The sequence below is a fragment of the Cetorhinus maximus genome, chromosome 19, assembly GCF_964194155.1.
Source record: "Cetorhinus maximus chromosome 19, sCetMax3.hap1.1, whole genome shotgun sequence".
NCBI lineage: Eukaryota > Metazoa > Chordata > Chondrichthyes > Lamniformes > Cetorhinidae > Cetorhinus > Cetorhinus maximus.
The window spans coordinates 28,291,514-28,318,636 of NC_135897.1; the positions used below are offsets into that span (position 1 = coordinate 28,291,514).

The following is a 27,123-nucleotide window of genomic DNA, read 5'->3' on the forward strand; positions in this document are numbered from 1 at the left end:
GCTTCACATTATTAAAGACTGACTTGCAGTGTCTAAAATTATATTCTGATTTTAAATATTGTTGAAGCAACATTTAAAATATTTAGTCCAGTTTTTGGATCCCATCTTCAAAAGGACATTATTGCATGAAAGAGAAATGAGAGTTATTTCAGATTGAAGGCAGCATATGAAGTGAGTAGAAGAACTGAAAGTGCTTTCATTGGACAAAAGATAGATGCCACACACAACACGTATTTACTCAGAAGTTTTTTAAAAAAATTTAATTACAAGCAGGCCATTTAACTTTGAAATGCAAGCATCAAACAGATGAGAACTGCAAAATTTCTGAGCCTTGAGCAAAATAGAAGATTAAAAGGATTTTTTCTTCTATTTTCTTACCTTCACTTCTCCCCTTCATGAACATGGAAAGGGAAATAAGATGACTCCAAGAATAAGTTATTATGGTATGCAAAGCACTTTAAAAAAAATCAAGAGTAAATAACATTAAAAGTTACAGTCCCAACTTTGATGCTTGCATTGTATTCCTGATGTATAAAAATGTCTATCAGTTGGATGCTAAGCAGAAGTAAGCAATTTAGGAGGATAGGCTGAAGGAAATTATTTTTTTAAAGAGGCAAGCTACAAGAGAATATTGAATACTTTGTATTTCAAGATGATTCTTGAATGGCAGAAACCATTGAAATGTGTCATGCGACAAGGGCAGCAGATATATGGGAACACCTGCAAGTTCCCCTCCAAGACACGCACCATCCTGACATGGAACTATTTTGCCGTTCCTTCAGTGTCCTGGATCAAAATCCTGGAACTCCCTTCTCAACAGTACTGCGGCTGTACCTATACAGATTACAATGGTTCAAAGTGGTGGCTCACCAACACTTTCTCAAGGGCAATTAGGGAGGGTAATAAGTGCTGGTCTAGCCAGCGATGCTCATTTGCCTTGAAAGAATAAAAAAAGATGCTAGGAAAGGCAACCACTCTTGATGAATGATTTGAGTATTCTGGACTTTTTTTTTTACCTAGACAGGGAGAAATTGTAAAGAATGTTTCTTCAAGAAGCAGTTGGTATAGAGATCATGAGAAAACAAATTGAACATTGAGAACTGGTTGTGTTGAATTGCCTTTCTTATTGCATACATACTTCTAACTATATTCTTACCAAATGGCCAGAGCCAAGTTACCTTCCATTTTTGACAATCAAACTCCAAATATGCAGGTTTTATCCCTTTGTGTGTCTCTCCGGTTCCATCGTTTGCTACTGCTTGCTTTATCAGATTATTTTGTGAATGGATGTGATTATTTTCACCTCGTCGTTTCAGCTCCTCTTGTGAAGCAGTTAGTATGGAACAGGCATGATGGAACAGCTGGTCTTGACCTGCTTGTTGTTTTTATATGTTCTTGTCCGCTGTGGTTACTGGAATTTTTAAAATGACAGTCCAGTAGCTTTGAGCATTTCGCGCTTGCTCTGTCAATCTCTGTTTTGCTTCTTATACAGTTGATCTGTTTTTCAGGAACTTCATTTTTTGAAATCGGCTTCAAAAACTTAATTTTAAGCTGCTAATGGCTTGGTGGACATTTCATGCTCTTGATCTTTTTCTGGGTCCTGTAATCTTCCATCTGAGCATGTGATTATTGAATGAAAAAATGCTCTTTCTATTCTCCTTCAAGAGATGTGGGCATTGCTGGCTAGACCAGCATTTATTGCCCATCCCTTATTGCCCTTAAGAAATCATTTACAAATGAATGAATGGAAATGAGACAAAATCACGTGCGCTCACTGCCAGTTTTGAAAAAAATTATTGCAATGAAATTAGAAAGCATGTGACTAATTTTCTTCTGCTGTTTACTCGGACAGGAAAATGTAATATTGGGATGAGGAGTAAGCAGGTAATTATGCGTTGAATTTAAATGTATTTTTTTTAAATTTCAGTTCACCATTGGACAGGATACTCTTTCTGAGACTGGCTGGTTTGATGTGGCACAGGTAGAATTTTCATTTCTGTTTACTGGCGGGAATAAGCAACAGCAACTTTTTCACTTTATTGTTGATTACCCATAAATGTTGGTTGACCTTATTGCTCAGTTTCATTCATGATGTGATAATGGATTAAGTGTTGATGTGAATTGTTTCACTTCGTTAATTATCAGTTTTTTTGGATCAAATGGGTTGATTACTTTGGCTGTCGTGTACAAAGAAATCTTTGATCCTCATGCTGGACTGGAAAGGGCAAAGTTCAGTGAGCTATAAAGGGATCTCATTCAAAAGGGATTTAAATTAACTGGGCGGCAAAGTTAGCCAAGATGACATCAGCAGTGGACAGTCTTCAACTAAAAGATAAACAGCTACACTGCATTTCTTGCCAGACTGTGCTTTCAAAAGCAGTAGTGCACTGAATAGTACATAATACTTCTTGTGATGTGGTCTAATCAAACTTTATATAGCTGTAGCTAAATTTTCTCCCCTTTATATTTCCATCTCTCCAGATATAAAGGCTAACATTCCCTTAACCTTTTTTGATTGGATCTGTACAATGGATTATAATTTGTTTTGGACTTCCACTGTTCATAGCTTTTCACCACTTAGTCTTTGGATCATTCCTTTTTTTTTTGAATTGATCTTACACTTGCTTACATTGAAATTCATCTGCCACAGTTTTATCCACTCACTTCACCTATCAATGTCTCTTTGTAATGTTATGCTCCCGTCTACTCGTCACCATGCAGGGATCTAGGGCATGATGATATAGTGGTGATATTAAATGATTTTAGTTTTGGAAAATTATGGTGACAGCAGAAGCCTAGATTTACTAGAAGAGAATGCAGAATAATTGCTAGAGATACCTGTAGAAGAGGAAAAATTAAACTTGAGATGGTTGAGAGAGAGACTAAGCCCTTTCATGATTGCACTCTAGCTGTTGAAGAAAGACAGTGAGGATATAGAAAAGATGCGGACTGCAAATTGTATAAGGGGACTGGACAGCAGCTGTCTAAAACTTCTTTGTTTGAGAAGGCAAATGAAGACCTTTGTTCAATCCAGCATCAGTTGTTGGCATAAAAATAAAGTGGTGGAAATATTCAGCATACTGGCAGCATCTGTGGAGAGAGAAAAACAAAGTTAATGTTATGAGTTGCATATGACTTCTTCAGAGCTGAAGGAAGGTAGAAATATATGTGTGTTATGCCATTGAAAAGGCCGTTAAGGAGGAAGAATACAAGGGAATGTCTGGGATAGAGTAGAGGGCAGGAGAGATTAAATGACCAAGATGACATGGGCAAAAGGCAAAGGGAGTAGTAATGGTTGTCGTAAAGAAACAAAGCATTTGTTCAGAGTGAGTGTGAATGGCAGAATAATAAACAGCTCTGACCAAAACCAAAAACATGAACAACAAGATTCTGTTATGGGGGGGGAATGGCACTGGGTGAATTGCTCGTTTGGAGAGCTGGTGCAGACACCATGGGCTGAATGGCCTTCTGTGCTGTAACAATTCTGTTACTGACACATGGCCAAGAAAAACAGATTTGAAATGGAAGATAGAGTTCATGATCTGAAATTGTTTAACTTAATGTCAAGTGCAAAAGGCTATAAAGTGCCTAACTGGAAGATGAGGTGCTGTTCCTTGAGCTTGCCTTGAACTTGACTGGGACACTGCAGTCGACCAAGGACATAAATGTGAGCATGAGACCAAGGTGGTGAATTAAAATGGCAACCAACTGGAAGCTTGGGGGTCATGCTTGCAGACTGAACTAAGGTGTTCTACAATGCAGTTACTCAATCTCCCCAGTGTAGAGGAGCCCGCATTGTGAGCGGCAAATACAGCATACTAAATAGAAAGAAGTACCAGTAAATTGTTGCTTCACCTGGAAGGAGTGTTTGGGGCCTTGAATGGTGAGGAGAGAGGAAGTAAAAGGGCAGGTGTTACACCTCCTATGATTGCATGGGAAGGTGCTGTGGGAAGGAGATGAATGAGGAGTGGACCAGGTATCCCTTCAGGGGAGGGAAGGGGAAGATGTATTTGATGGTCGCAGAAATGATGGAGCTTGATCTTTTGAATGTGGAGGCCGGTAGGGTGGAAGGCGAGGACAAGCGGAACCCTAACATGGTTCTGGGAGGGAGGGCAGGGGATAAGAGCAGAAGTGTGAGTCGAGGGCCCTGTCAACCATGTTGTGGGAATCCTTGGTTGAGGGGAAAAAGATCAGAAATGCAGTTTTGGAAGGTTGTATCATTATAGTGTGTGTGGCAGAGAAATTGGGAGAATGGAATGGAGTCCTTACAGGAGGCAGGGTCTGAGGAAGTGTAGTTGAGGTCGTTGTGGGAGTCAGTGGCTTATAATAAATATTATTAGACAGCCTATCCCCAGTAATGGAGACAGAGATTTTGGGGAAGGAAGTGTCAGAGGTGGACTATGTGAAGTTGAGAGGAGGGTGGAAATTGGAAGCAAAGTTGAAGTTTTCCAGTTCTGGGCAAGAGGAGGAAACTGCATCAATACAATCATCAGTGGACTGGAAAAAGTGTTGGGGGATGGGGCCTGAGTAGGACTGGAATAAGGAATGTTCCACATATCCCACAAAAAGACAGGCATACCAGCACTATTTGCAAATTACCCTCTAAACCACACACCACCCTGACTTGGAACTATATCATTTGCTTTTCCTTCATTGTCACTAGAGCTCACTTCCTAACAGCACTGTGGGTACACCTGCACCAAATGGACTGCAGTAATTCAAGAAGACAGCTCATCACTGTCTTCTCGAGGGCAATTAGCAATGGGCAACAAATGTTGGCCTTGCCAGCAATGCCTATCTTCCTTGAAAGAATTGAAGATAATAACTAGGACCCATGCATATACCCATAGCAATACATTTTATTTGGAGGGTGTGAGACAAGTTAAAGGAGAAATTGTTCAATGAGGGAACAAGTTCAGTCAGGCAGAGGAGGGCGGTGGTGGATGGGGACTGGTTGGGCCGCTGTTCAAGGAAGAAGCAGAGAGCCCTCCACCAGAGAGTCCTGATGGAGAATGGAAATGTAGAGAGACTGGACATCCAGAGGAGGCATTTAGGTCCAAAAACTGGTAATTGTTGAAATTATGTAGGTGGGAAGAGACTAGACATGGGTAGAAAAAATAGTCAAGAAAGTAAGAAAAAGTTCAATGAGGGAAGAACAGGGTGACAGTCATGTTTGTGGATTTTGGGAAGGCGGTAGAACAAGTTTGTTCTGGGTTGGGGACTGTGAGGTTGGAGGCTGCGTAGGGAAGATCTCCAGAGGCAGTGAGATCAGTGACAGTGCTAGAAACAATGGCTTGATGGTGGGGAGGTCATGCTCCAGGGGGAGGTAGGAAGAAGTGCCTGAGAGTTGGCACTCAGCCTCTGCAAGGTAGAAATCGGTACACCAGACAACAACAGCCCCACCCTTATCAGCAGGTTGGGGTTAGACCTGAGAACACGGAGTACAGCAAGCTCAGAGGGGGACAAGTTAGTGAGTGAGGGGAGCAGAGAAATTAGGACAGCTGAAGAGACTTATTTATTTCGATGCAAACATTCTTATAAAAGCTAAGTGATCAAAAGCAAAAACCTTGCTATTCCCTCTACCTCCGTGCCACCACCTCCCACCACCTGAAATGTGGGTGCTGAAGCAAATTGCAGCATTGCTTCACGCTTAATGTTTCAACCTTCCTGGTCTGTATAGGTCAGCCTTAGCGGAGTCCACTGTGCTATAAAATTTCAAATAATGAATTAAGGCATATTACTTCCAAAGAGTTAACATGCCATTGTACAATAGAACCCTAGTACATGCAGTGGCTTTATCTCCTATAAGTTAGATTCTCAGTCAGTGCCCAAATCATTTTCTTAGTTTAAAAATAGAGTTAACGTTTTGAGTCCGTATGACTCTTCAGAGCTCTGAAGAAGGGTCATATGGACTCAAAACATTAACTCTATTTTTCTCTCCACAGATGCTGTTAGACATGCTGAGTTTTTCCAGCATTTTCTGTTTTTGTTTCAGATTTTGCCATATTTGGTACTAAGTGTGTAATGAGCATCCGCATTTGTCCGTTTTCTCCCCCTCAAATAGTGAATATTGTAATGTCATATCCTTGTTTTTAAAATGGCAGTTTTGCCACTAGGGTTTAGACCATCCCTTCCTGCCACGTTCCATCTTTAATACCAATTGTATGCAGTAGCTAGAGTAGGGTGTGAAGTGACCCCCTTACGTTTTGTGAGCGGCTCTGGAGCTGTCTGTCCTGGGAATCTGCTGTGATTAAAAAATATCTGCATCTCCTATCCTGGGTTTTCGAGGGGGAGCAGGAACGGGTGTGTTAGGGCAGCTGAGCACTGTCCCCCTTTATTTGTGATGATTCTACTTCCTTTAATTGGCATCATCTGTGCAATCCACTCAAGGTCTCAATGTTAAGGCAAGACTGACTTTAACAGAATTTGTGGGAAATTTTTGTTGAGTATTTTCTTCTACAGACATTCCTCTTGGATTTCTTTCCCTGTTAGACTAAATGTATTCAATTAAGTTGACTTACTTAAACAGTATTAGTACATTTAGCTTTTTAATAATTAAGTTATTTTTACATGCATATCCTATACCACAACAATGGAAAGGGACACCGAACTGTGTGAAAACTCTACATAAAAGAACATTTGACGCTTCTTCCATTCTCTCTCCCATTATCTCATTTCCCATATTTAAGGAATCCCATTTATAATTTTCAGCATTTCTCCTGCTGTGAACATACAGGTTGTTGGGGGTGCGTGAGATGGGCCTGAGTAATATGTGGTGAGATTTCAGCTAAAATCTTTTCAGTAATTCCTCAATTTATCTTTTGGGTGTTTTTAACTTTTGATGTAAGCCTTTTCATGAAATTAAACTTCTGGATGTGTTTACAGCCTTTTAACTTGTTTTGTGTGTTTGTTTAAAATGTATATCAGAAACGGAGTAATGAGGGTGAATGGAATAGAACATGAAAAGGATAAATAGTGTAAAAGACACATTTAAAAAGAAAATCACATTTGAGCGTCCTGAAAAAGGAGTATAATAGGGCTGTAAGTGTGTTCCAATGTTATACAATTTTTGATGGCAATATAATGTCAAATTATTTTTGTAATAAAATACATGGGATGAATTTTAATTCACAATAGTGTGTAAGTTTGGATGTGTGTGGGAATTGACAGTCCTTTGGGAAGCCAGCTCCAACCCACCAATGTCTGCATTTAACTGCAGTGTGTTAGGTTGCTTGTGAGAAACTCCCTCAGGAGAGGCTGGTTGTTAATTTCAATGTGCTAATCGCTCAATTAAAGTGACATTAACATGGCTTCAGGAATTTAATTGTGGGGGCATGGATTTCCCGAATCTCCTGGAACTCTCCAGTGAAAACAAGGTGAAAACACAGTGACAATTGAGGGGGCTGAAGACATGATGCCAATAAGTAGTGAAACCTTGCAGCTGTTTTCTTGCTCTATTAAGTATAAGGCTTTGTTTGCAAGACTTGTGTTGAGAAGTTACTTCCACTGATTTGGAGGCTTGTATGTCTAATCTGCAATTGGGAATGACGATCTATCAGATCACTTGTGCTGCTTTACTTTTGGACCTCAGATGAGGAGATCGAGATGAGCAGTAGCAAGTGGAGCAGCAGAAAGAACACAGCTATCAGGAGGTGCAACAGCCTGTTCCACAAAGAATGATCAGTTCCACAAGACAGAGGGAATTAATGGAGAGGCAGAGCTTGTAGGAGGCCATACCTGTCACGCGAGGTATATAGACAGAGGTTACGTTTCCTCAACATGTTGGTGGAATTCCAGTGTCTCGAGAGGCTTGGGCTAGCATCAGGTGGTAGCAGATGGTTGGACTGTGCTGGGACAAAACCGGGTGGCTATGCTTTACCAGTGACTGTCAAAGTCACCACCACCCTCAATTCCTTTCTCTTTTGGTTCTTTCGGGGATTTGCTGGAAATGGTTGCAGGATTTCCCAGTCGGCGGCCCACAAGTGCATAAGACAGGTGACTGATAATTTCCTGGCCTGGCAAAGAGTTTATGTCAACTTTAGCACTGATGATGCCTGGATTTGCAACTCTGACTGGCTTCCCATAGGTACAGGATGTTATCGATTGCATGTGGTAATTAAAGCATTCCCAGATCGCCTGGCAGTGTTTATCAACCACAGGAGTATCCACTCAATGTGCAGCTGGAGTGCAACCACAAGATTATGTTTTTGTTGATATGTGCAAGGTTCTCAGACAGCTGTCATGATACATTTGTCCTGCAGTAACCCAACTTCTTTGACCTCTTCACACCTTGAAGCAGATTCACAAGCTGACTACTCTGAGACATGGGGATGCCCGCTTAAAATCATAGCTGATGGCACCCATGAGGCCCAGGAGTGATACAAAGAAAACTGTATGATGATGAAATGGTGTCATGGATCAAACCATTCTTATGCTGAAGATGAGCTTCAGGTATCTGGATAGACCTAGAATGCCCTTCAGTTTGCCCCAGCCAGCGGCTCCAGAATGCCCTTGCTATGCTTAGCTCTGTGCAACAGCAAGGTTTGGACCTACAGGTGAAACAAGATGAGGGGCACAGAGCCTCTTGTAATGAAAGTCAAACGTATCTTAATGTTGGGAGTGGAGGTTGGGAACTTCAACTCCCGATGGGCCTCTGAGCTTTTGCACATGTGCAGATCGGCATTTTTTACATTCTTTTGGCCCAGCGCGTCTGTGCAAGAAGAGAAACGAAATGAAAACCGGGCCAGGTGACCAGGATCAGAGCGCCATCAAGAAGAGTCCCAGGCAGGGGACAGGGAGAGGGGGAGCTGGGACAAGGACAGGAAAAGGTCCCAGTTCAGTCAGGAAAAGGGCTCCAGGAACAGACTTTAAGAGAAGAAGGTAGCTGAAGGCTGGTGGCTCCGTGTTGCAGGCCATTGGGATAAAGATACCCGCTTTGGAGCAGTGGTGTTCTGCTCAGTGTGGCTGAAGAGCTGAAATTGCGCTTATGACTTGGTGCTTGAGGGCAAACTCGGGAATCCAGGAGAATGGAATCTCAGAAGAGAGATTGAAACTCTGTGAAGCGGGCTGTCGTTGGTGGCATCCGAGTTGGAGTGACTTTTGGAGAGAATTCCCAGGTTAGGTCTTCGAAGGTAAAGACTGGAACCCCGAGAGAGAGGGTTTCAGGGAGGTTGGTTGACTTAGTGTCACTGACATCTGGGTGGGTTGTTGAGAAATCCATGGATGCTGTCTTGGTTGCATCTGCCATTTATTGTGTATTGTGGTGTGTTTGACCACAGTTGCCTGTTAATTCACGTACCTCATGCTTATTCTACATGTTAGAATATAAGATAGATATTGTAAATAGTTCTATCTTTCTGACTTTGCATAGTAAAGTTTATTTGGAATCTTGTGGCTTTCTTCAATGAACAAGTATCTTAAACCTCAAACTTTATCTACTTTAAACAAAACGTTATTTATCCCTAACTGGGTCTTCCTGAAAATTTGGAGGCCTGGACTAGGATCATAACACTTTTCAAACAATTCCAAAAAGAGGGAGTGGAAAGTGGTGCAGCTAAGGGACCAGCAGCAGTGAATATTGCTGCCTGAGATGCCCTCATGATTTGCGAGATTCACTTATATTCCACCAGGTTACCCATCTGACAGCGACGTAGAAAAGTCACTTCCATGTGCCCCCATCTCCTTCCCACCAACACGAAGCAGCCCTGACAAGGTTGCTTGCCAAGCAGCAACGAAAATGGCAATATGGTGGAAAGAAATAATATTTGTGGCTCAAAAACCAAACAAATTTACCAATCTAATGATATTTAAAATACCCAATTGTAAACCCTTCAGTAGCTACAAATCTTTATTCCTTTTCTGACATCTTTAAGTGGTGTGTTACATCTGTTGTTCAGCAGAGGTAGAAGTAAGCTGCTCAAACTGCTGAGATACTCCTAGCCAATGGCCTCTGGGTTTTAGAGCCTTGAGGGCCTAGCCAAAAACTGCTCCACCTGCACCTGTGCAAGAGCAGACTCTGCTATCCAGAGAAGAGGCAGAATGATTGGTGGCAACCAGTGAGAAGAGGAAGCACTTTGAACCGAGTCTCTAATTCCATGCTCCCTTCCACCATCATTCCTCTCATGTCCATCCACACTTTCTTGCTGGTAGTGATCCGGAGAGCACTTTGCTGCACAGCAGATGAACTGCCAAGGATAGGGTTCAGTCAACCTTAATTGAGGTGACATTGGCGGGAGTCTGCATGCACTTGTTTGAATGCTACGTTTGATGTCTGTGCATGTAGCTATTTTTTTTAATGGATGCATTTATGGAACTTCCAGTTGCTTGTTGTCTGAACGAAGGTATGATGCTACTAACATCTGAGGCAACTTTTACCTTCAGTCATGCTACTTTGCCAAAATCATGCACCATCATTAATCAGATGAGATAATCTTTAACACAGGATTTCTGTGCAATAAACATTAATGTACATGGTGACTCTGCCACGACAATCAAATCACTTTATCTTTAATTTTTTGGAATGTGGGATTTTCCGGTTTGACTTTGGGAATCCATGTTATCTATTTTCTACTGACAAAGTCTGAGTAACACTTGACCAAGATGATATAATTTTTTGAAGCGGTAACTGGAAGAGTAGACAAAGATTTTGCGGTAGTAGCAAAAAGACCTTATTGACGCACCACATGGTTATCTCATGACCAAGATAAGGGGATGTGGAGTTATAGGAGAAATAATGAAATACAATGAAAATTGGCAAAACGATATAAAGTCAGAAGTAAGGGGTAAAGGGTAGTTCTTCAGATTGGAAAAGGGTGGAAAGTGGTGTTCCACAAGGATCAGTCATGGGACCACCATGATTGACAATTTGCAGCAATTATTTGAAATTGGGAATAAGTATCAAAATTTGCAGATGATGCCAAAATGGTATAATAAACACTGCAATCTGATGGGGAAAAACGTAGCAAACTTGCAGACTGGGCTGTTGAGTGGCAAATTTTTTCTTTTATTCCTTCATGGGCTTGGGAATCACTGGCAAGGCTAGCATTTGTTGCCCATCCCTAATTGCCCTTGGACTGAGTGGCTTCTTAAGAATCTTAGGAGTGGCAATACAGGAACAAGGATGTCTTACTGCAGCTGTACAGGGCTTTGGTGAGACCACACCTGGAGTACTGTGTGCAGTTTTGGTCACCTTACCTAAAAAAGGATATACTTGCCAAAGAGGGAGTGCAGCAAACATTCACCAGAGTGATTCCTGGGATGGCAGGATTGCCGTATGAGGAGTCATTGGACCGTCTAGGCCTCTATTCGCTGGGGTTTAGAAGAATGAGAGGAGATCTCATTGAAACTTATAAAATTCTAACAGGGATGGACAGACTGGATGTAGGGATGATGCTTCCTCTGATTGGATGGGGGTCCAGAATAAGAGGTCACAGTCTCAGGATGCGGGGTAGACCATTTAGGACTGAGATGAGGAGAAACTTCTTCGCTCAGAGGGTGGTGAACCTATGGAATTCTCTACCACAGAAGGCTGTGGAGGCTAAATCACTGAATATATTTAAGAAGGAAATAGATTCCTGGACCCTAAAGGCATCAAGGGGTATGGGGATAGAGTCGGAGTATGATGCTGAGATAGAGGATCAGCTATGATCATATTGAATGGCAGGTCAGGCTCGAAGGGCCAAATGACTACTACTATTTTTTATGTTTCTATGTTTCAACGACATTGCTGTGTGTCTGGAGTCACGTGAAGGGAAGACCAGGTAAGGATGGCAGATTTCCTTCCCTAAAGGACATTGGTGAACCAGATAGGGTTTTTACAACAATTGAAGATAGTTTCCTAGTCACCATTACTCAATCTAGCTTTATATTCCAGATTTTTTAACTGAATTCATGGTGGTATTTGAGCCCATGTACCCAGAGCATTAGCCTGGGTCTCTGGATATACCACCATCTCCCCACATGGATAACGTGGATAAATGTGAGCTGATACACTTTGGTAGGAAAACCAGAAACATCACCTACATTTTGAAAATTATGAAACTAAATGTGGTAAAAGAGCAAATGGATCTAGGGATACAGGTGAACAAATTAGGTCAGCAGAGCAAGTAAAATTGCTAACAAAGCACTGGGAGGGTTATGGAATTCGTAAGTAAAGTTACCCCAGCTTGTCTGGATCATGGTCAGTTTGCTCTTAATAGTTTGGGTCTCCTTATTATAAAATTAACATAAAAGCACTGGTGAAGTTAAAAAGAAAACAGATTTACAAGGATAGTATGAGAACTGAGATTACAGTGACCAGTAAAGATTTTTCAGCTTGAGGCTGCTCTCTTTAAAGAAGAGACTTGGACGAAATTTGTTTAGAGGTCTTTAAATTTATGAATGGATTTGACAGGGTAGATATGGAGAGAATGTTTCCATTTGTGGGACAGTCCAATACTAGAGATCTTAAACACAAAATGGTTTTAAATCCAATAGGGAAAGAAAGAAATTTATTCGCTTGGCAAGTGGTTAGAATGTGGAAATCTGTACCACAGGAAGTTGTTGAAGCAAATAGCTTAGATGCTTTCGGAAGGAAACTGGATGAGTGATCGAGAGAAAAGGGAATATCAAGACAGGTTGATTTGGAATGGGAGAGTACTTGTGTGGAATGTAAACACCAACACTTTAATTAGACCAAATGGTCTATTTCTGTGATGTGAATACTATGTAATAGTTCGATGTTGTGGTATTGATTGAATTACCTTTTATTGTACTGAAATTTCTGTGCCAAATAAAAATGCTGCTTTAAACAGAAGTATTTGTATTATGGGCTGTAGTATCTTTCACTTGAGCAGTTTTAATTGAAAATGTAGTTTTGAAGTGTGATTTTTTAAAAAATTTTGTTTCGAAAGTTCAAGTTTACTAATACAGGAACGTCTACATTAGGAAAACTGCACAGAGGATTTAAAAAAATACGAATACTTGACATTTTATAAAATCCCTGTTGTGAAAACCTTTGTTATTTTCTGCTTTTCGAGCAGTAATTTAGTGTTGGCTAATTGCCCATTTATAGTATTGCATTGATCAAGCTACTCTGGGCAAATGCATGTTGCAAAATCTCAAACTATGTTGTGCATGCAGTGTGAGAATACCTAATGAATGATCATTATGGTACACAGCACTGACATTAAATGTGTAACTTACATGGCTAGTAATTGTTAAACTGTATCCATGTTTAGAATATATTCAGGTTTATTCTGTTATAGTAGCTTGCCTAGCTTTGTGCCTTTTTACACAAGACTTGCGAAAACTGAACCCATTGTGTTGATTACAATGCTTGTGGTTATTCTGTCAAGATAGTCATTTTCCTGTAAATGTCTTTTGTTGACCCTGCAGTAATGTCATGTAGAACTGAAATGCAAAGCACAAAGCAAAGCTGACTTTGACCTCATTAAGAATTTAAATTTTTAGCAAATATTCAACATTTTTGTAAAAGAATTTATAAATGAAGTAGCTTACTAACTCCCTCTTGTGAATATAAAATATGTATTCTTTTGATCAAAACTTGTGTGTTTTTTTTACTTTTGACATTGAGCTATAGTCAGATGTATGTGATATTCAACCAGTCAGTGATCTTCTGTAAATATAGGCCATTTACTTGAGAGGTGAGCACATAGATGTGATACAGACTATTTTAATAAGATCATTTTTAGTGCAAGAATAGGAAATAGAAACCATGCTGCACAATGAACCCATTCACTGGATTACCGTCTTTTACACTACACGTGGGGTTCACAGTTGTGGTTTATGCTCTGCTTGCACATCCTGTGTGGGACTGCTGTTTCTGCTTTGCAGTTCTTCTGCAAACACCTGGACAGTTACTTTCTGGTAAAGGACCATCATGGTTGCAATTAAAAAAAAATGTACAGTATAATCTGGGTATTTAAAAGAGCTATGCTATTCTAAGAAAGTGTTGAGGTTGTGTTGGACCCATACCTCTTATGCATTGTAGATTTGATAAGTCAATGCCTCTTGTGAGGGGCACCCAGCTGATTGTAGCGAAATTTGAGATACAGATGTGTTTCAGAGACAGTGGGATGGGTGGCTGGAAGGTGAAGCAGCAGCCCCCCCCCGCCAACCCCCAAGTTAATTCTAATGTGCTACTTGAGGCAAAATAACAATTTGTTGAGGATTGAGACTCTTGGTTGCCAGCTGGGCCTCCCAAACACTCTCACTGGACAAGATCCTATCGTTTGCTCCAACTAGTTCCTCATTCTCAGTGATTTCAATTTTTGTGTCAAAGCCCTACACCCCTGAGTTTTCAATCCTTCTTCTGTGCTTACTGAGGCCACTGTCATCAATCTGCCTTTATCCGATTAAATACTCTAATACTTTGCTTTTCCCCTTGAGGCTAATGTTGCTCTGGGATCATTGTCAAGTGCAACGATAATCCCAAGCTACTGTTTTTTTCTAAGACCCACCACCTCTGTAAATCCCTTTGTCCTACCCCTTTTCAGTATTTCCTCCACCACTGCCTTAAAGGCCAAATGTGATTTTGAGTCATGAAGATCAATACTGGCCTTACACCTACCTCTGCTGTTTCTTATCCATCTCCTTGTCCCCATCTCACCCTGGTTTCTGCTCATCTTCCTCTGCTGCTCTATTTTGGTTTCTCTCCGAGCCACATTCTACTTCCTGAATTCCCATTGACCCCAGCTGCCCTTTTGTGGTCCTGATGTTAACTGGTATTGTCAGTGAGTCTTCAATCACTTTCCCTTTTTCATTTGGAATTGCCATTGTCACTCCTGTTCAAAAAATACACAATCTGTTCTCGCTGTTTACCATTTCATTACCAACCTCACTTTTCTCCCCATAGCCCTTGGACGTCATCCCCTCCCATAATAGGGTAATTGAATATTTTTAAGGCACAGGTAGATAGATTTTTGTTAGGCAAGGGAATCAAAGGTTATCGTGGTTAGATGGCAAATCAAAACACAAGATGATCAGCCATGATTTTATTGAATGGTGGAGCAGACTCAAGGGGCCGAATGGTCTACTTCTGCTCCTATTTCTTATGCTCTTATGTTTTTATAACTGCCTGCCTGAATTCCTCTGGTGCAGCTGCCACAATTTTCCACTAATTCAAAACTAACTAAATTCACAGATAACTATGAAAGTGGTGCTTTCTGCAGCTTTGACTTAGTTGGCCATGGCACCCTCGCCTCATGTTTCTCCTCTCTATTGCAGCTTTGTATGACTATTCTTCCACAGCCCCATTGCTACCTATCTAAATGAAACTATCACATCTCAAGTAATAGCTTCTCTATTTTCTTGCACTGTTAACACCATGTCCTCAAAAGAGCTACAACTGCCTTCCCCTTCCTCCTGTACATGCTGCAACCATTGATATCATCTATAATCTCTATATAAAAGCTGATGATACTCAGTTTTGCATTTCTGTTACTTCCCTTAACTGGCAGTGTGCTGTTGTATTACCCCTCTGGTGAGTCTTGGATGAGTCACAACTTGTTCATTCAACATGAAGGCTTAAGGCATGGTCTTCATCCCCACTGTAAACTTCCTGTCTTTCCCATTTTAGTCCATGCCTCCCCTGGCCACTGTCTCAAACTTGACCAAGTCTTCACTACCTTTGTATATTGTTTGACCCAAACTTGGTTTCAGACTCTCTACCCTGTCAACCATCAAGACTGTTTACGGAGACCTCTATAATATTGACTGCTTTGTGAATATGCCCCATCCCTAAACTCTCCAGATTTGATGACTCAACTGCTATCAATGCCGACCTTCCTTCCTGCACCCACGATAAAGTTCATTTTGCAAACAAAAACTCTACCTCATGCAACCTGTCCCATTTCAAGTTCAGTACCCCTCCACCTGTCCCTCCCATATGTTAAATTTAAAACTTGTCAATGAATATCTCTCCTCTTTCGCATCACCCTGCCTGTAATCTGATGCAATTTTTAAAAAAAACCGGAAGCTTGAGAGCTACAGAAATTGCAACCATGTGGGAACACCTGAGTAACAGGAAGAGCATCAACAGCAGAAATATGCAACCTAAACCCATGACCTGTTGCAATGAAAGTGAATTTGAATTTAGTACAATGTTCACTGTCAAATTGGTTTATAACTTTTTCAACCATAATATTGGTTGTAATTGCCCTGTGGCCATTTTTTTGTGAGTGTGTGCGTGCGCGTGTTAGTGTAAACCTAAACTAGATTAAACTAGTTTGTTGGGTACTTGACCTCGACGTGCACGTAGCAGGCTCTTTTTGTCCAGCAATGATATTGCTGTCTGGCAATTAGGTGGGATTGTGTGTTTCTCTAGCCAAACACATTTGGCTGGAGAAATTTCAGCAAACCAGCAAAGGAACTGAGTTGTTTTTTGTGTGGGTAAATAGGCGTAAAAATCCAGTCTTAGAGATAAGGTTGCATGAAAAGATATTATTGACGCCTGGGAGAGTACTGCCACTACCTAGAGCCCTTTGGTGCTTATGTGGAGTGGTTTGAGATATTTTTCACTGCTAATAATAATTTTAATGATCCTGATAATCCAGCTGTTAATAAGGCAGTGGGGAGGAGAAAGGAAAAGGACGTATTTTTAACGGAAACAGGCCCAAAAGTATATGAAACACTTAAGAATTTGCTCGCCTATGTCAAGCCAGAAGTCACACCTCTGTTGGACATTTTGTGTAAACTCAAGTAGCACTACAATCCCAAGCCATTTGAGATTGCTGAAAACTATCAGTTTGGAACAAGGAATCAGTTCCTCAGTGAGGACACTGGAGACTTTGGACAGCTTTTTCAAAGCAACAATATTCATTGTAATTTCAGAGAATTTCAGGAGAGAGCATTATGGACAGATTTGTGTGCGGCTTAAAAAGTGAGCGCGTTTGCAGTAAATTGATGACATTGCCAAAGTTAACTTTTGTTGTCGCTCTTCAAACAGCATTTTCCATGGACATGGCAGAACAAGACTCAAGAGAAGTCAGGGTTAACAACTGCCAATCAACTGCTGAAGTAAATAAGCTGCAGCTGAGTAAGCAGAGGGGCGTAAAGACAGCAGTTAGTAGTAGCAGTGGTACTACAAAGCCCTGTTACCAGCGCTTAGGCCGACATTGGAAACAAAACTGCCCATTTGTGAAGGCAAAGCCCTACAGCTGTGAGAAGAAGGGTCATCTTTCCAAGGCAAGTCAAAAGAATGTAAACAGACAAAACGCTGGCTGGAGGAAATGGCAGTCACTGCTATCAGTTGTCAAAAAGCAGCAGGTTGATACGGGGTCATTTGAGACCTATTCAACCCGAAGCACAAGGATGTCCAGTGGAAATTCACAGGGCATCGTAGTCCATGTACCATTGGATGGAGCTTTGGTAAACAAACATGGAGGTCAACACGGTTACATCAGATTCTTGAATCGCTGTACTGTCAGAGACGTTGAGTCAATATCAGCCAGAGAAATCAGACATACAGTTACCAAGTTATGGAGGTAAGAAAATCCCTACAATGGGAAGTGTGTTGGTTCCAGTCACATACAAGGAGCAATGTGCAAAATTGCCCATCATTATAGCGAAGGGTGAAAAACCAGCCTTGTTAGGAAGAAACTGGTTAGCAGCATTTAAGTTAAACTGGAATGAGCTTTTTCACATAGAAGAAAAATTCACTTCGCAAGATGATGTGAATGCCAAGTATCCTCGGGTGTTTAGTGAAACTGCAAACCGATTCCAGGACATAAGGCCAATGTACGATTCAGAAGAATGCAAGACTGGTTTACTGCAGGCCTTGTCCAATGCCCCATGCTCTAAGGGAGAAAGTAGAGCAAGAATGAAAATACTTAAGACTGAGAACCTTATCGCTAGAGTAATTGGGCTACTCATAGTGGTAGTATCAAAGTCAGATGGTAGTGTAATAATATGTCGGGATTATAAGGTTACCGTAAATCGGGTACTAGAATACCATTCACCTAATACTTTGTTAAACATGGAGGATCTGTTGACAAGGAGGCCAGATTTTTTTTCAAAATTAGATCTGGCAAATGCCTATCTGCAACATAAGTTAGATGATTTTAGTCATATTTGAGTATTAATACACACATGGTCTATTTCATTTTCATAGGTTGCCATTTGGTGTTTCTTCAGCCTCTGGAATTGTTCAAAATTTTGCAAGGAATGAAGGGAGTAGTGTGCTATTTGGATGACGCCCTATTTTCAGTTCCAGAAAGGCAGACCCATTATAACAGGCTGAATAAGGTGCTCCATTGTTTGGAAAAGCATAGAGTTTAGACAAAGGCATGGAAGTGTGAAATGTGTCAGGACTCTTGTGTATTTGGGTCACAGGGCAGCTGAAGATAGATTACATCATACCAAGAGGAAGGTTCTAAGAAATGCACCACGCCCTCTGGATATCTGAGCTCAGATCTTATTATGGGCTTTGTGAATTATTACGCTAAATTCATAGCAAATTTGCAAACCTCATTGCATCCATTGAATGAACTCTTGAGGAAGGATGTTCCATGGAAGTGGGAAAGGGGCTGTTACAAGCCATTCTAGTTGTGTAAAAGTAAATTGGTAGATGGTACAATGCTTGTACATTATGAATCGAAAAAGATTAAGCTGGCCTGTGATGCATCTCCATATGCAATAGATGTTGTGATCTCTCATATGTTGGACAATGGTAAAGAGAGACTGATTGCATTTGCCTCAGACACCCTCAGTGCCAGTGAGTGAAATTGTGCTGAGAATGTCCAGCATTGTCTTTGATTTTTGGAGTACGAAGATTTTACAAATATTTGTATGGCCGTAGTTTTGCAATTGAAATTGATCATAAGCAACTGATTGCCAATTGGAATCCAAATCTCCAGTGCCCACTTTTAGCTGCAGCCTGAATGCAGAAATGGGCTTTGATTTTGTCCGCTAATCAGTACGGCATTAAATACAGACAATTGGAAGGTCATTGTAATGCCGATACGATACCTAGATTACCATCTCCTTCAGATATAGAACCAAACAGGGAGGATGTATTTTTCTTTTCACACGTAGGTGAGTTGCCGGTCACAGCAGATGAGATTGGTAGAGCAACTCACAGGGACCCTGCATTGTCAAGGGTATGCAACTATATCACAAATGGGTGGCCAGTACAGATACTGGATTTAGAAATCAGGCCATTCCTTTATGTGTAAGAATGAACTGTCAGTTGATAAAGGTTGTGTTATGTGGGGAGGCAGAGTTGTAATCCCTGAAAGGTACAGATTGCAGTTGCTATGTGATCTTCATGGATCAACACTTGGGGATGAGCTTGACAGAGCCTAGAGAGAAGGATAGGGTAAGATGATGACATAGAAGAGACAGTGAAACAGTATTGAGCATGTCGAGCAGTAGAAAGGAAGCCACCATTGGCACCTTTGCAACCATGGAAATGGCCAGCGAGAGTGTGGCAGAGACTACACATACATTTTGCAGAATTTGAAGGGCAACAGTTATTCATTGCGATAACCATTCGAGGTGGGTTGAGGGGCTTCCAATTAATCAAACAACAACTAGCAAAACTCTCAATATTTTGCATAGTTTGCTGCTTATGTGTTCTTAGGGGAAATTGTTTCTGACAACAGACCTCAGTTTTGTTCAGAAGAGTTTGTGCAATTTATGAGAATGAATGGGGTGAAACACACTGAAGTTCCACCTGCTTCAAATGGAACAGCAGAGTGCACAGTGCAGATGGTTAGGCATTCTCTTGTTAAACATAGATATAAATTGGAAGAAACATCCATTGTCATTGAATCACAGATTTGGTGAAATTTTTGTTTATTTATCATAACACACCTTCCACTACTACCAGCAGAATGCCAGCTGAATTGTTTCTTAGAAGACAGCCTAAAATGAGCTTTTCATTTCTAAAGTCACATACACTCCATAAGACAACAATCCAGGTAGAAGGAAAGTTATGATAGGGGTAGAGTGAGAGAAAGAAGTCTGAATTTGAACAAGAAGGTTAAGGTGAAAGATCATCATAGGTGGTTGGAGTGGCTACCAGGAAGAGTCATGAAAATATGTGACCTCCACATATATTTGGTCAAGATGTTTGGTTGTGGAAAGGTTAGGTCATGTACCTTCAGAGTTCACCAAGAAGAAGGGAGTTGGGAGGAATCAGATGAGCCTGATCATTTGGATATTTGGCATGTGAATAGAGTACCACCAATAGTTACTCCACCACAGGCACCTGAAACCATTCAGATCAGTGTCAGACAGACATGTCTGATGAAATAGAAATTTCAATTGAAGGTCAAGGGCAAAATCAGTCCTTGGTAGTGTTAGAATCATATCGCTCAAGACTTTTTTTCTTTTACAAAATGGAAGGACATGGCAGGATCTGGACATGTGGATGCTAACCTGGGATTTTTTTTTAAAAGGTCATAAGTTCACCTTGGAACTGTAAACAAGCAGACCTTTTTGAAGAAATCATCTGACTTACATGGTACTTGAGAAGGAGTTATTTGTTTGTGTTGAGCTACAAAGAGCTTTAATTAATGAGACAAAAAGGCAATCACATGGGAGAGGGGGAGGAAAAATCTTAAATTGTGAACCTGCTTCTTTTGAAGGCAGCCTTGTTGGAGAACAAGCTGAGAAAGGAAGGCTACCTTGACTGGCTCCCTCTCTTGCCTAAAATTGTGTGTGGCTATCAATCTGTAGACAGCGAACCCTCATCTGAGTGTAACTAGCCTGCATTTGGACCTGCAAAGCTAAGTCAGTTAGTGAGAATTTCCAGGCATCCACTGGCTCGTCTGCACACCAGAGAACTCCAGGTCCACAGCGTCAAGACCCTGCAGATTTTATCCTTTATTTCATAACGTCCATTCTCCAAAACCCATCTCTGCAGAGAGACTCTACCTGTTTGTCCTTTGTTTGTCTCTGTGTGAATCTCTGTGTGTGCTGGGAGAATTCTTTAGGAAGAGATAGATAGTTATACTTCCCGATTACAGTTGTGTGCTAACCAGTACTGGCAGCTTGTTAAAAGAAGAATTGTTTAAAATAATTTAATCATTGAGTTTTTAAAAAAAAGCCTGGTCAGAGTCTCCTCTTCTGGGTACTAAAGGTATAGGTACACAATTGGCCTTTCGGTGAGAAAGTTAAACATTTAAATTAATGATACGGCCTGCGGAGTAATAGGGCTTGATAATTCGTGCACGCCTCCCATCCTCACATCCCGGTTGTAACAGTAGAGAAAACCTCTCCTCAAGCTCAGGTTGAAATGGGTCAAAGTCCTTTCTCTAAGTTCTGAAAGCTTGGATCAAGAAAGGAGGTACCCTCTTATGAATATGAAACCAGTTTGATAACTAAATAAATGAAAAACAAGAAATGCATGCAAGTTGAATGGAACTTGAACTTGTGTACCTTCTTCATTGAGGAGGGAGGAGTGTAATAGCACCCTCTTGTGGCCATTTGTGTATGTATGTGCATAAACTAAAACCAGATTAAACTAGTTTCAGTTGGGTGCTTGAAATCCATGTGCATGCAGCACTCTCTTTGTCCTGCAATGATGTCACAGTGGTCAGGAGGCTGAATAATATTCTGAACAAGTGCTCATGTTTGGAATCCATCTGATATAGGTATTCTAATTGAGGGGAGTCTATTATATTTTTAATGCATTGGGGTTTGTGGAGGAGTTCTATTTTCAGGTGTGTATATCTTTGTGTGGTGGTGTGTTTGCCTTTGTGTGGGTGTGGTGTTTATTATCCTGTGTACTCGAACTTTACCCAAGATTATTGAATAGTTTTGCTTGTTCCTTTAAATCATATGAATTAAAAAGAGAAAATTCTGGATATACTCAGCAGGTCAGGTAACATCTGTGGTGGGTGAAACAGAGTTAATGTTTCAGGCTGGAGAACTGGGAAATGTTAGAGGTATAATAGGTTTTAAGCAAGGGGGTGAGTGTGCAAAGGAAAGATGAAGGTGGGGGGAAGACAGGAGAGATTGTATGACAGAAGAGTTTGCCTTTCAGGGTCAAAGGGAATGGTAATGGCACAAGAAAAGAAACAAAAACAAAACATGTGCCTAGAATAGGTGTGCTGCTTTCTGAAAGCAAAAAAATAAGAGAAAAACTGAATCATGCAAAGAAAAGGAAAATGGACTTCAGGGTTCCAAAAAGGTAGCTCGTCACCACCTTCTCAAGGATAATTAGGGATGGGAAACAAATGCTGGTGTTGCCAACAAAGCCAAAATCCTGTGAAAGAATAAAAAACAATCTCAAAATTTGGAGTTGTGGGAGGCGTTGAGGAACAGAGTTTGCATTTTGAAAATGCTCATCAATGTTGAGTCTGGAAGGCTGTAAAGTGACCAGTTGAAAGGTGAGGAACTGTTCCTCAAGCTTACACTGAGCTTCACTGGAACAGTACAACAGGCCAAGGACAGAGATGTGAGAACATGGCGGAGAATTAAAATGACAGCTCACTGGAAGCTCCAGCTCATGCTTGTGAACTGAATGGAGTTGGCCTCCCATAGTGAGGAAGCTACATTGTGAGCAGTGAATGCAGTATACTAAATAAATTGAATGGGGTGTAATACCTGTCCTATTGCCTCCTCTCTCCTTAGCATCCAAGGCCCTGAACACTCCTTCCTAGTGAAGCAATGATTTGTGTGCTGTTTCTCTCTCCACGGGTGCTACCTGACCTTCCAACATTTTCTGGTTTAATTTTGTATTTCTAGCATCCACAGTGTTCTATTCTCCACTGAACACCCTTTTTCATTTGAGATAGTCATGATGGTGAAAATAAAGCCTGATGTCAAAATCTTTTGCTGTGTATCACATATATTTGCTGACATTATATAGCAAACCTTGACTAAACAACAAAGGCTTTTATGGAATAAACAGGCAGAGCTTTTGGAAATCGGAACCAATTAAATACAAATTGGGTAATTACTGCTCTGTGTGTAAAATTTGACATGAAATTAGACCCAATTCTGAAGCTAGGTAAAAGCAATAATGGTATTTAATGCCTTTAACATTTTGAAGTATATTCGCCCAGGCGCTTTCATTTTAAGGTAGAATCTGAGGAATCTTCCATTAAAATAATGTGTGCTTCTAGATGACTCATTTTGTGCTAGGTGGCATGTTTTCTCTTTGTTTGGTCCTGTCTTCTAAATATGAATTTGTTGCTCAAATTATTTGATTCTTGTTTAACATAAATATGGTCATGGACATTCTGGGCTTCATTGCTGAAATAGTGGACCAAACTTTGAAAGCACCTCACAGTGCTTTGTTTTCAGCAGGAAGTTTCTCTGGTGTGCTGGAATTGTGGCCATATGCACTGTTGCTTTACTGATGTGCAAGCATATGTAACTGACTGTTAGCTGTTAAGTGTTGAATATCAAACCTTGTCAAATGATGGTGTGCAAGACCTTTGCTTGTTGAAAGAGTTTTGTGGTGTAACTAAACTAAAGTCACTTCCTGACTAGCTGTTCTGACAAATATCCTTGAGGAAAGAGAGGTGGCGCTGGGTACTTTGCAATGCACATACCCTTTGGTAGCAATTTCAGAGTGGGCAGTGATAGAAGCGTGGGAATAGGATGTTTAAAGTTGGTATGCATTCCTAAGATGAAAGGGAATTGTGAAAAGGCCCCTGTCTAAGACAATCAGATCACTTGCCTAAATTTATTTATCGGTGCTTATCACATATACAGGAGTAATTTGAATGACAAACTGAGGCAGGTTAAAACTACACTGGGAAAAGCCTCTGTGCAACACAAAACACTTAAATACCTTTTGTTTTTAATGAAGTATATAAAACAGAGTAGGAATAAGGTACCTGTAAAGTGTACCTGGAATTCATTTTTCAAAGAAAACCAATGTTGTGTTCATATTCTGCTTCGTTCGACACAAGTGCTACAAAACCATTCTGTTACATTGTTTGCTCAGCCCCTAAGTAATGGAGTTAGGTAGAATTTCCTTTTACCAAATTCAGGTCTCAGACCTCTAACCTCTGAATTTCCAGTATTTAAAAAAAAACTCTGCAATTTAACTGAATGATATATGCTCGGTGTTCCATTTTGCACCTTTGTTAACATCTTGAATAGTGAAGGACTATGAAACCTATGTTTGTTGTAGAGGAGGGGATTTCCACAAGCTTTGTTAAATGCCTTCCTGTTATCAAATTCTTGAATGTTCTTTAAATGACTTGGACTCCAAACCATTATATTTAGGTGAGTGTTGACAAACAGTTGACAAGCAAACTGCATGAAAAGTAACTCCATTTCAGCTAATGTGATTCTTTTGTCACCTGCAACATCTACAGAAAACAGTAAAGAAGACTTGGATTTATAATCGCAACCTTCCACAAGATGTCCAAAAGTACTTGACAGCATTGAAATACTTCTAAAGTATTATTACTGTTGTAACTTTGGAAACGGAGTATTCAATTTTTACAAAACAAAAATAAAAATACCTGGAAAAACTCAGCAGGTCTGGCAGCATCCGTGGAGAGGGACACAGTTAACGTTTCGAGTCCGTATGACTCTTCAACAGAACTAAGTAAAAATAGAAAAGAGCTGGTTTAAGGAGGTGGGGGTGGGGGGGTGGGACGAGTAGAGCTGGATAGAGGGTCAGTGATAGGTAGAGATTGCCAAAAGATGTCATAGACAAAAGGACAAAGAGTTGTTGAAGGTGGGGATATTATCTAAGGAATGTGCTAATTAAGGGTAGAAAGCAGGACAAGCAAGGTACAGATAGCCCTAGTGGGGGTGGGGTGAAGGAATCAAAATAGGCTAAAAGGTAGAGATAAAACAATGGATGGAAATACATTTAAAAATAATGGAAATAGGTGGGAAAAGAAAAATCTATATAAATTATTGGAAAAAAAAGGGGGGATCGGAAAGGGGGTGGGGATGGAGGAGAGAGTTCATGATCTAAAATTCTTGAACTCAACATTCAGTCCGGAAGGCTGTAAAGTGCCTAGTCGGAAGATGAGGTGCTGTTCTTCCAGTTTGCGTTGAGCTTCACTGGAACAATGCAGCGTTAACTGTGTTCCTCCCTGCAGATGCTGCCAGACCTGCTGAGTTTTTCCAGGTATTTTTATTTTTGTTTTGGATTTCCAGCATCCGCAGTTTTTTGCTTTTATTCAATTTTTACAGTTGAATTGATTTGTTTGCAAAATCTTAACTATGCACGCCACCTTATTTCACCAAATTGGGTACCAGTAAAAGTTGGAGGTTGTAGGTTCAGCACCTAAAGTTCTTGGGTGTGGGAACTTACTGTACCCAAAGTGGCTGTTGTAGTTAGATACAAAAAGGTGAAAGTAATTCATTATCTGTGCAGTGCTTTGGGTCGCCCTAAGGTGCGAAAGCTGTTACATAAATGCAAATTTTTCTTTCTTATTTTTCCGCCCTCTCTGCCATTCATTCAGCAGGGGTGGTGGGGGAGGAGGGGAAGCACTTCAACCACTCTTTCTTTTCTCTCTTTCCACCCAACCCCGCAAACCCAGGGGCAAGAACTGACAATGGGCAGTTTTTGCAGAGCTCTATAAAGGAACAGAAAGAATATCGGCTCCCTTTCCACTTTAATCCTTGATAGTTCCCTTTCAGATGAGGACATTAAATGGAGAGACTTACGCTGTGTTATGGTTTCTTTGCTGTGGTGGTAGCTTTCCATTACCTTGCTCAGTTAGTCATTGTGGTTGACCTTTGACAGCAGTTACTAACGGGCAGTTGGACAACATCATGTTTGACTGTCAATTCATTCTTGTGCAGTTCTAGCCTGTTTCAGTGTGACTAACTATTAGTCAGGGTAAGAATCTCATTTGATGCTTTCCCCTCCCCTGCCACAGAAATACTGAGCTCAAATTGCATCCCGTTGCAGTGTCAGCAAGATTTTTCAGGCTGATTATGTGTTTAAATATTTTTTGCCTCACTTTAATGGGAAGGATTTGAACTAAACAACTGGAGAAGGCTCAACATATAGACAGAGAAGATATTAAATCTGGACCAAACATCTGCTTACAATATTTTTGTTATGTCATGCCCCACCTGGCAGTTCCTATTGCCTGCTCCTCAGTTGCTCTTTTGCTGCACTTTGGGGAGAAGTAATTGGTCACATACTCTTTTACAAGATGAGTTCCAGCTTGCAGCATGCAGAAAAGTTGGATCCCTGAGTAGCATAATGAGCTGGAGAATCAAGAAATAGAATGCCTCTTGAACCGGGCGAGGTTCAGGACGTTTGCCTTTTGAAGGGAAGACATGTAAACAATCATATTTGCGAGAAGGAAGTTTCAGAGTCACTTGGGGCCTATAGTGTACCAGCAGCCTGAAATTCCTACAAGGAGAGAAAACCCCTGCAGTTCTGTCACAGCCCAGTGACATTGGCTGAGAAACGAAAGTGAAAAGAAGCAAGCAGCTAAGTAGAGGCTTGAACTTTATTTCACTTGCAAAGAGCATTTGCCTTTCATATAAATTGGATATGAACAAGTTACCAACTAACTGAAATGTACTAAAGTTTGTTGCTTTCAACTTCTTGGGCATGTGGACTTTCACCAATGGCTTACACAGTATAAATGCTACCTGAAATAGATGCATGATTTACACTTGTCTTGGCCGTTCATTATCCCATTTAACAGCAGCAAAATGTTCTCTAGCTCATTGGAAGCAGAGAAGTGTGGGTGGGCGATGAGTGGGATGATGGCGAAAGGGTACATGGCATTGTGTATTTGGCTCAAAGTGCTTGCAGGTGAAGCTGTTTATGGCGGGGCCCTCATGGGTTCCAAAACCCACTGGACAAGGGCTAAGTGCACCTCAACAGAGATTGCACACGTAAAAATGCTAGGAACAATGAAGTTGCACAAGGTATGCACATGTTTGTTACGTAATGTTAGATTGCTAAGCTTCTATTTTGTTTTGAGCCTCATAAATTTTATATATTTCCCGTGTTGCCCATTTTTGGTTGTGGCCTTTTCACTGGTGATGAATGGTAAAGTGAATTGATATTGAGGAATGGGTGGCTGTGAAAGGGATACTTCATTGTTTGAAGGACTGCTTTATGTTTGGTGGGGGTGGGATGGTCATGGTGGTTGGGGGAGAAAGGAAAGGTGGGGAAGTAGGTTTTGTATGTGGCTGATCAGTAGACTGGTGGAACCCAAGTGAACCTCACAA

At 40.8% G+C, this 27,123-nt stretch overlaps 1 protein-coding gene across 1 annotated transcript in view; it reads left to right on the plus strand.

Moving 5' to 3' along the window:
- The window catches only part of LOC144693703 (SH2/SH3 adapter protein NCK1-like), a 219,903-nt gene that overhangs the window by 93,217 nt on the left and 99,563 nt on the right, over positions 1-27,123 (plus strand). Inside the window, exon 2 of the mRNA XM_078563614.1 lies at positions 1,928-1,981. The gene's annotated coding sequence lies outside the window, so the exon portion shown is untranslated. The remainder of the gene's footprint in view (positions 1-1,927; positions 1,982-27,123) is intronic.